Below are 8,653 nucleotides of genomic sequence, written 5' to 3'. Positions count from 1 at the left end.
GCTCTTCTCTTCAACCCATGCCTAACTTTTTATGATGCAGTCAGTTGTCACTGCCCCACGGAAGCATTTATTGATACGGACTGGCTTGCATTCTTCTGATTATTTGCTTTTCTAATAACAGCTAGCTTTCAAGGAGGTCTTTACTGTGTGTCAGCACTTAGTATCTTCTCAGTTATTCTCCACAACAGCCTTATTAAATTACTACAATTAGTATAACTTAGTCCCACTTTTCAGAGACAACTTGCCCAATACCACAAAGCTAAGAGGGAGCTGTGACGTTAATGGCTGTGTATTCAAGACATCAATACATGGCATAAATAATGTCACTTACCTCCTGATCATAACACCTATCATAGATTGGAAGAGGTTCTATTTTTTATTTTAGTATGGTTATTTGTGTAAATTTTCTATCCTAAATCATACATATAACTACATGAGGACTTTGGGCACTTTTGTTTTTTGTTTGTTTGTTTTGGCAGAGTTTTGTTCTTGTTGCTAGGGTGCAATGGTACGATCTCGGCTCACTGCAACCTCCACCTCCCGGGTTCAAGCAATTCTCCAGCCTCAGCCTCCTGAGTAGCTGGAATAACAGGTGCCCGCCACCATACCTGGCTAATTTTTGTATTTTTCGTGGAGGTGGGGTTTACCATGTTGGCTAGGCTAGTCGCAAACTTCTGACCTCAGGTGACCCACCCACCTCAGCCTCCCAAAGTGCTGGGATTACAGGCATGAGCCAGTGCACCCAGCCTAATTTTTGTTTATTATTTTAGCCTCAGTGTCAAGCATAGAACCTGGCATATCATAGACATCTTAGCAAATATTTATTGACATTTTTTGAATATTTTCAAGACTTAGGGGAAAATATTATTGATTTTCACAAGTATCTGTGATTCGGGGATCAAGGAGACATTTCTATTAACTGCCTTTTCCCAAAAGAAGAGCAAAAGTTTCTGTGAGTTGTACGAATTCTCTGATCCCTGATCTTTAAACATCCCTAATCTCTAAACATGTTCTTCTGAGTAACTTCACTCATTTATCTAAGTTTTCATGCTGGAGGTATGTACCCTATGATTGGGTGAAAGAAAGAGAATCACTTAACTACTTTCTTCTGTAATAAATCTTTGCAAGGCTGGATTCCCAGTGGAGATGACTTTTTCTTATACATACACTTTTTCTTCTTTTTTTTCTTCATAGCTCAGTCAGCTCTGAGATGAACAGCATCATGGTGAAAATACTCCTTATGTGGTTATGGTCAGTTTTGGAGTTATGAAGACATACCTATTTCTAGAGATGATTTTCATTTTAAGGCATTAATCAACAAATCCCATTATTTCCAGATAGTTACAGCTTGAAATGAATAATCAGCTAGACAATGAAAGGAATTGTTAGTGAAAAATACACAGTGTATTTTGGAGAATAATCTTCAGGACTGATAAGTGACTGTTTTAATAGCAATCATCTTTCCTCAGAGTCTTATTCTATAAATGAACATAGGATGCAAGGCTTCTTAGCATTGGTTCCTTTCTTTACAGTAATGAATGGCATTTTCAGAGCAAGTATACCCCTTGAGCCCATCTCCTTTAGTATTAACCACTGATCCACAAAGTCAGTTGATGGAGAGGAAAATGGAGATTTCTCAGGGATTGATTCTCAGCCTTACTCAGAGATGCTGTCTTTGAACCAACTCATCCATTCCCATAGCTTAAGTTTCATCTATAGACTACCTTTTCCTACCTCATATTCTCAAGTCCAAACCACTCTTTTGATTTCCCAACATCTCTCTTTAGCTACCTATTGGTCTTCTTTAATTATTTCAAACTGATTATGACCAAAGCTAAACTCATCATCTTCCCCCAAAGATGTTCCTCTTCCAATTTACCCTTTCTGCAAATCGCACAACCATCTACTCAGCGTTTCAAATAGAATCTTCCAAATAATTATGGGAATTCTCTTCCTCTTGCACTCCAGCATTCAAGCAGTGGCAAACATTCTTATTGTTTAGTCAAGTGTATACCAATTTTTTATCCCCCTGCTACCTCTTTATTTTAGACCCCTTGCTTTAACAGTATCATACGTTTCCTCTGCTGTGATTTTCATTGCTTATTTATTTATTTATTTAGAGACAGAGTCTTGCTCTGTCACCAGCATGGAATGCAGTGGCATGATCTCCGCTCACTGCAATCTCTGCCTCCCGGGTTCAAGCGATTCCCCTGATTCAGCCTCCCGAGTAGTTTAAAAAGTAGTAATATTTATTCAATAGATAAACACTTACTGCACATCTACTATATTCAGGACAGTGTTTCACTGACTGAGAATACTTGGATATATAAGACTAATAAGCTCCTTGCTTACCTAGATCTTAAATAAATAGATTATTCATAAGAGAATTATTAAATTATTTATTGAAGATGAAAACGTCCTTAAAGTTCTCTCTGTATTTTGTAATAAATTCATTCAAAAATGTGTTATGGCTCAAACATGATAGACATGCGTTTCTTACTCAAGGCAATTCACAAAGAATATTTCTAAACAGTGAATGGCTCTCTTCCAAGAGGTGAGTCAAGAACTAAATCTCTTTACATTTTTGAATTTAGACTCTTTGCTACCAACGTCAAAGTTATCTTTCATCCAGTTGATGGAAAGAGATATGGCATGGTGTGTCAAGTGTGGGAGGTTAAAAGAACAAAAACCAAACACCGCATGTTCTCACTCATAGGTGGGAATTAAACAATGAGAACACCTGGACACGGAAGGGGAACATCACACACCCGGGCCTGTTGTAGGGTGGGGGGAGGGGGGAGGGGGGAGGGAAAGTATTAGGAGATATACCTAACGTAAATGATGAGTTAATGGGTGCAGCACACCAACATGGCACATGTATACATATGTAACAAACCTGCACATTGTGCACATGTACCCTAGAACTTAAAGTATAATAAAAAAACATTATTGATTTTATAACATATCTCTTACAGCATTTTGAGAAGTCCATGTTGAATTTAAAGTGTATGTATCAACAGAATTCACATATATATTTAAGTTTTGCCCCAAAGAACATTTCCAGATACTAAGCAAAGAGATGTCTGGAAAGATGATATGATCAATGCATGAAATTGGGAGAGAGAAGAGGAAGGGGATAGAAAAAATTCCCTTTAACATACATTTTTCTGAGGATTCAAAAATAAAACTTTTCTAAATTACCATACAGTAGTATGAAGTCATGTTCCTCACCCAATATTCATATCACCTTCCACCCCAAGCTGAAATAGAAATCTAAAATCACTTTTATTTATTCATTGATCCTTCTGCTAATTTAATATTTGTTATATGACTGGATAATGTGGAATTTATATATTCAATATATATGCTACAATGTCTAGCTATAGTTATAAGTAATCTACTTGGGAATTTCAGCCCTGCAAGCACAAAATAACTAATAATACTATGAAGTAATATATGTTGATATGTTCAAAATGTAATTTAAATAATAATGCTAAAATGGACCTGAAAGTCTTGAGTGTGATAGGTTGAAACAAGTAGAGAATATTTTCTATTTTTATAAAATTTTATATGGAGCTTGAATATTGAGTAAGAATTAGAGAGAAAGATTAAAAAATTGAAAATAATTTACTCAAGATTTTTCAAGATTATAGAAAAATCAACATCATTGGTCATCAGAAAAATGCAAATCAAAACCATAATGAAAAACTGTTATGCATATATTAGAACTGCTAAAATTCAACGGCTAACAATACTGGCAAAGACATGAATTAATCAAAACTCTAATATATGCATAACAGTTAGATTACTTGCTTCCCCTTTGCCTTTCAATATGATTGTAAGTTTTCTGAGGCCTCCCAAGCCATGCTGAACCAAGAATTAATTAAAACTCTCCTTTATAATTACCCAGTCTTGGGCAGTTGTTATAGAAGTATGAAAATGACTAATACAGTAAATTAGTACCAGGAGTGAGATGCTGCTATAAAGACACTTGAAAATGTGGACGTGTCTTTGGAACTGGGTATCAGGCAGAGGTTGGAACAGTTTGGAGGGCTCAGAAGAAGAAGAATACAGGCTGATGTGGGAAAGTTTGAAACTTCCTAGAGACTTGCTGAATGGCTTTGACCAAAATGCTGGTAGTGATATGGACAATGAAGTCCAGGCTGAGATGAAGATGGACTTCAGATGAAGATGAGGACCTTCTTGGGAACTGTAATAAAGATGACTCTTGCTATGCTTTAGCAAACATGTTGGTGACATTTTGCCCCTGTCCTAGAGATCTGTGGAACTTTTAACTTGAGAGAGATGATTTAGGGTATCTGGAAGGAAAAAGTTCTAAGCAGCAATGCATTCAAGAGGTGAATTGGGTGCTCTTAAAAGCATTAAGTTTTACGCATTCACAAAGAGATGATTTGGAATTGTAACTTATGATTAAAAGAGAAGCAGAGCATAAAATTTTGAAAAATGTGCAACCTGATGATGTGATAGAAAAGAAAAACTCATTTTCTGAGGAGAAATTCAAGCCAGCTGAAGAAATTTGCATAAATAACAAGCAGCCAAATGTTAATCTCCAAGACAATAAGGAAAATGTCTCCAGGGCATGCTAGAGTTCTTCACTGGCAGCCCCTCGCATCACAGGCCAGGAAGCATAGGAAGAAAAAATGGTTTCATGGACTGGGCCCACGGCTTTGCTGATTTGTGCAGTCTCAAGATTTGGTGCCCTGTGTCCCAGCCTTGGCTAAAAGGTGCCAATATACAGCTCAGGCCATTACTTCAGAGGGTGCAAGCCCCAAGCATTGGTGGCTTACACATGGTGTTGGGCCTGTGGGTGCACACAAGTCAGGAACACGTTTGGCAACCTCCACCTAGATTTCAGAGGATGTATGGAAATGACTAGATCTACAGGAATAAGTTTGCTGCAGGGGTGGAGCCCTCATGGAGAACCTCTGCTAGGGAAGTACAGAAGAGAAATGTGGGGTTGGGCCCTCACAAGGAGTCCTCACTAGGTCACTGTCTAGGGGAGCTATGAGAAGAGGGCCATCATCCTCCAGACCCCAGAATGGTAGATCCACTGACAGCTTACACTGTTCACCAGGAAAAACAACAGACACTCAATGACAGCTCATTAAAGCAGCCAGGAGGGGGGCTGGACCCTGCAAAGCCATGGGGGCAGATCTGCCCAGGACCATGGGAGCCCACCTTTTACATCAATGTGACCTAAATGTAAGACATGGAGTCGACGAAGATCATTTCGGAACTTTAAGATTTGACTGCCCCACTGGATTTCGGACTTGCATTGGGCCTTTTCCCCTTTGTTCTGGCCAATTTCTCCCACTTGGTATTTACCCAATGCCTGTATCCCATTGTAGGTAGGAATAACTTGCTTTTGATTTTACAGGCTTACAGGCAGAAGGGACCTGTGCCTTTTGGGGGACATCTCAACAGTCTCCCAGAGTCTTAACTGATTCAGAATTAATCCAGACATCCAAGTCCAAATTCTCAGATGAGATTAAGTCTCTGTGGTTCTGTTGTGAAGTCATAACTGGTTTTGAAATGTAAAAGGGTCACGAAATTTTGGAGGGACCAGGGGCGGAATGATATGGTTAGGCCTTGTGTTCCCACCCAAATCTCATTGAATTGTAATTCCCATAATCCCCACATGTCAAGGGAGAGACAGATGGAGATAACTGAATCATGGGGGCATTTTCCTCCATGCTGTTCTTGTGATAGTGAGTTCTCATGAGATTTCATAATTTTATAAGGAGCTATTCCACCTGTTCTTGGAACTTCTCCTTCCTCCTACCTTGTGAAGAAGATGCCTTGCTTCCCCTTTGCCTTCTTCCATGATTGCAAGTTTCTTGAGGACTCCCCAGCAATGCCGAACCATGAGACAATTAAGCCTTTTCCTTTATAAATTCCTCAGTCTCAGACAGTTCAGTGTGAAAATGGACTAATACATTCCAGATCTTAGAGCAAAAGCTTTCAATTTTTCCTTATGCAGTACGATGTTTGCTTGGATTTGTCACATGTGACATTCATTGTATTGAGGTACATTCCTTGTATAAAAAGCCTGTTGAAAGTTTTTATCATGAAGGGATGTTGAATTTCATCAAATGCTTTTCATACATCCATTGATATAATCATCTGATTTTTGCCCTTTATTCTGTCGATGTGATGTATGATATTTATTGATGTTTATATGTTAAACTATTCTTGCATCTTTGGTATAAATCCTACTTTATCATGGTGAATGATTTTTTTAATGTGCTGCTGGATTTAGTTTTTATTGATGATTTTTGTATCTGTATTCATAAGGGATATTGGCCTGTAGTTTTCTTTTCTGTGTGTTTCTCTCTGACTTTGGTATCAAGTTAATGCGAGTCTTTAGAATGAGTTTGAAAGAATTTTCTCCCCCTCAATTTTATGGAGGAGTTTGAGATAAATTTGTACTAGTTCTTTTTTAGATGTTTGGTATAATTCCACAGTGAAGCCCTAGGTTCTTGGCCTTTGCTTTGGTGAGAGACTTTTCCTCACAGATTCAGTCTCATTACTTGTAATTGGTTCTGGTTTTCTATTGCTTCTTGGTTCAATCTTGGCAGGCAATATGTGTCCAGGAGTCTATCTATTTTTATGAGGTTTCCTAATTTGTCAGTGTAGAGTTGTTTGTATTAATAACAGTTGTTAATGATACATTTTATTTCTGTGATATCAGTTGTAATGTCTCATTTTTTGTTTCTGATTTTATTTATTTGGGTCTTCTCTCTTTTTTCTTTGTTTACTTAATAATTTGTTAATTTTGCTTAGCTTTTTAACAAACTGGCTTTTCATTTTGTTGATATTTTGCATTTGTTTTAGTACCAATTTTGTTTATATGGACTCTGATCTTTATTATTTTATTCCTTTGGCTAATCTTGGTTTTAGTTTGTCCTTTATCTTGGTTTTAGTTTGTCCTTGAGATATATCATTATGTTGTTTATTTGAAATATTTCTACATTTTGTTTTGAGAAAATATGTCACTTTGTCACCCAGGCTAGAGTTTAGTAGTGTGGTCATAGCTCATTGCAGCCTGATCCTTCCACCTCAGCCTCCTGAGTGGCTATGATTACAGGTGTGTGCCATCACACCAAATTATTTCTACATTTATCATGTAGATATTTATTGCTATGTTTTCTTTTTAAGGTGCTTTATGAATTTCATGGGTCTTGGTATATTGTGTTTCTATTTTTTATTTGTTTTAAGAATGTTTTAAATTTTCCTTGTAATTTCTTCATTGACACATTGGTTATTCAGGAGTATGCTGTTTAATTTCCATTTATTTGTAAAAGTTATAAAGTTCCTCTTGTTATTGATTTCTAGTTTTATTCCACTATGATTAGAAAATATGTTTGATATGATTTCAATTCTTTTCAATTTCTTGAGACAATTTTTTGTGTCCTAACATATGATCTGGCCTATAGAATGTCCCGTGTGTTAATGAAAGAATGCACATTCTGTATCTTTTCAATGAAATTCTCTGTAAATAACTGTTAGGCCCATTTTTATTGAAGTGCAGTCTAAATCAAATGATTTTTGTTAATTTTCTGTTTAAATGATCTGCCAAATATTGAAAGTATGTTGTTGAAGGTCCAATTCTTACGGGATTGGAGTCTATCTCTCATTTCATATCTGATAATATTTGCTTTGTATATCTATGTGCTCCAGTGTTAGGTGTGTATGTATTTGAAATTGATCCTCCTGTCTCTAAATTGATTCCTGTACAATGTAATGACCTTCTTTGTCTCTTTATAGTTTTTCATTTAAAATCTGTTTTTAGATATGAATATAGCTGCTCCTGTTTGCTTTGGTTTCTGTTTCTGTGGACTATCTTTTTTGAATTCTTCGCTTTTAGCCAATATGTGTCTTCACAGGTGAAGTGAGTGTCTTGTAGGCAGCATAAAGTTGGGTCATGTATTTACTTATTCAGCAAGTCTATATCTTTTAAGAGAAGAATATAATTGGTTTACGTTAAAGGTTATTGTTGATAAGTGAAGACTTATTCCTGTTATTTTGTTATTTTTTTCTGGTTGTTTTGTGTATCCTTTGTTGTTTCCTTCCTTCTGTATTGTTTTATGTATCGTATTCCCCTTGTATTGTGTTTGAGTGGTTTTTTGTAGTGATAAGGTTTGACCCCTTTCTCTTTCTTTGTTGTATATCTGCACTCCCAGTGAGTTTTATACTTTTGAGGTTTTTGATGATAATTATTATTATCTATTTGCTTCCAGGTGTAGGACTCCCTTGAGCATTTCTTGTAGGTTTGGTCTAGTGGTGATGAATTTCTTTAGTTTTTGCTTCTCTGGGAAAGACTTTTTTATTTTACTTCGTCCTCATTTCTGACAGATAATTTTACTGGCTGTAATATTATTGGTTGCTATTTTTTACAACACTTGAATATATTATCCTATTCTCTCCTCTCCTGGAAGATTTCTTTGAAGAAATTTACTGTTAGTCTAATAGAGATTATCTTCTATGTGACTTAATACTAGTCTGTGTATTTGTATAATTCTCTCCTTGTCTCTGACTTAACATTTTGACCATGATGTGCCTCATAAATGCCCTATTAGGGTTGAATCCTTTGGAGAATCATTGAGCTTCCTGGATCTATATGTTCATTTCT

This window comes from Pongo abelii, chromosome 9, assembly GCF_028885655.2.
Source record: "Pongo abelii isolate AG06213 chromosome 9, NHGRI_mPonAbe1-v2.0_pri, whole genome shotgun sequence".
Taxonomy (NCBI): domain Eukaryota; kingdom Metazoa; phylum Chordata; class Mammalia; order Primates; family Hominidae; genus Pongo; species Pongo abelii.
This window is presented reverse-complemented; position numbering follows the sequence as displayed.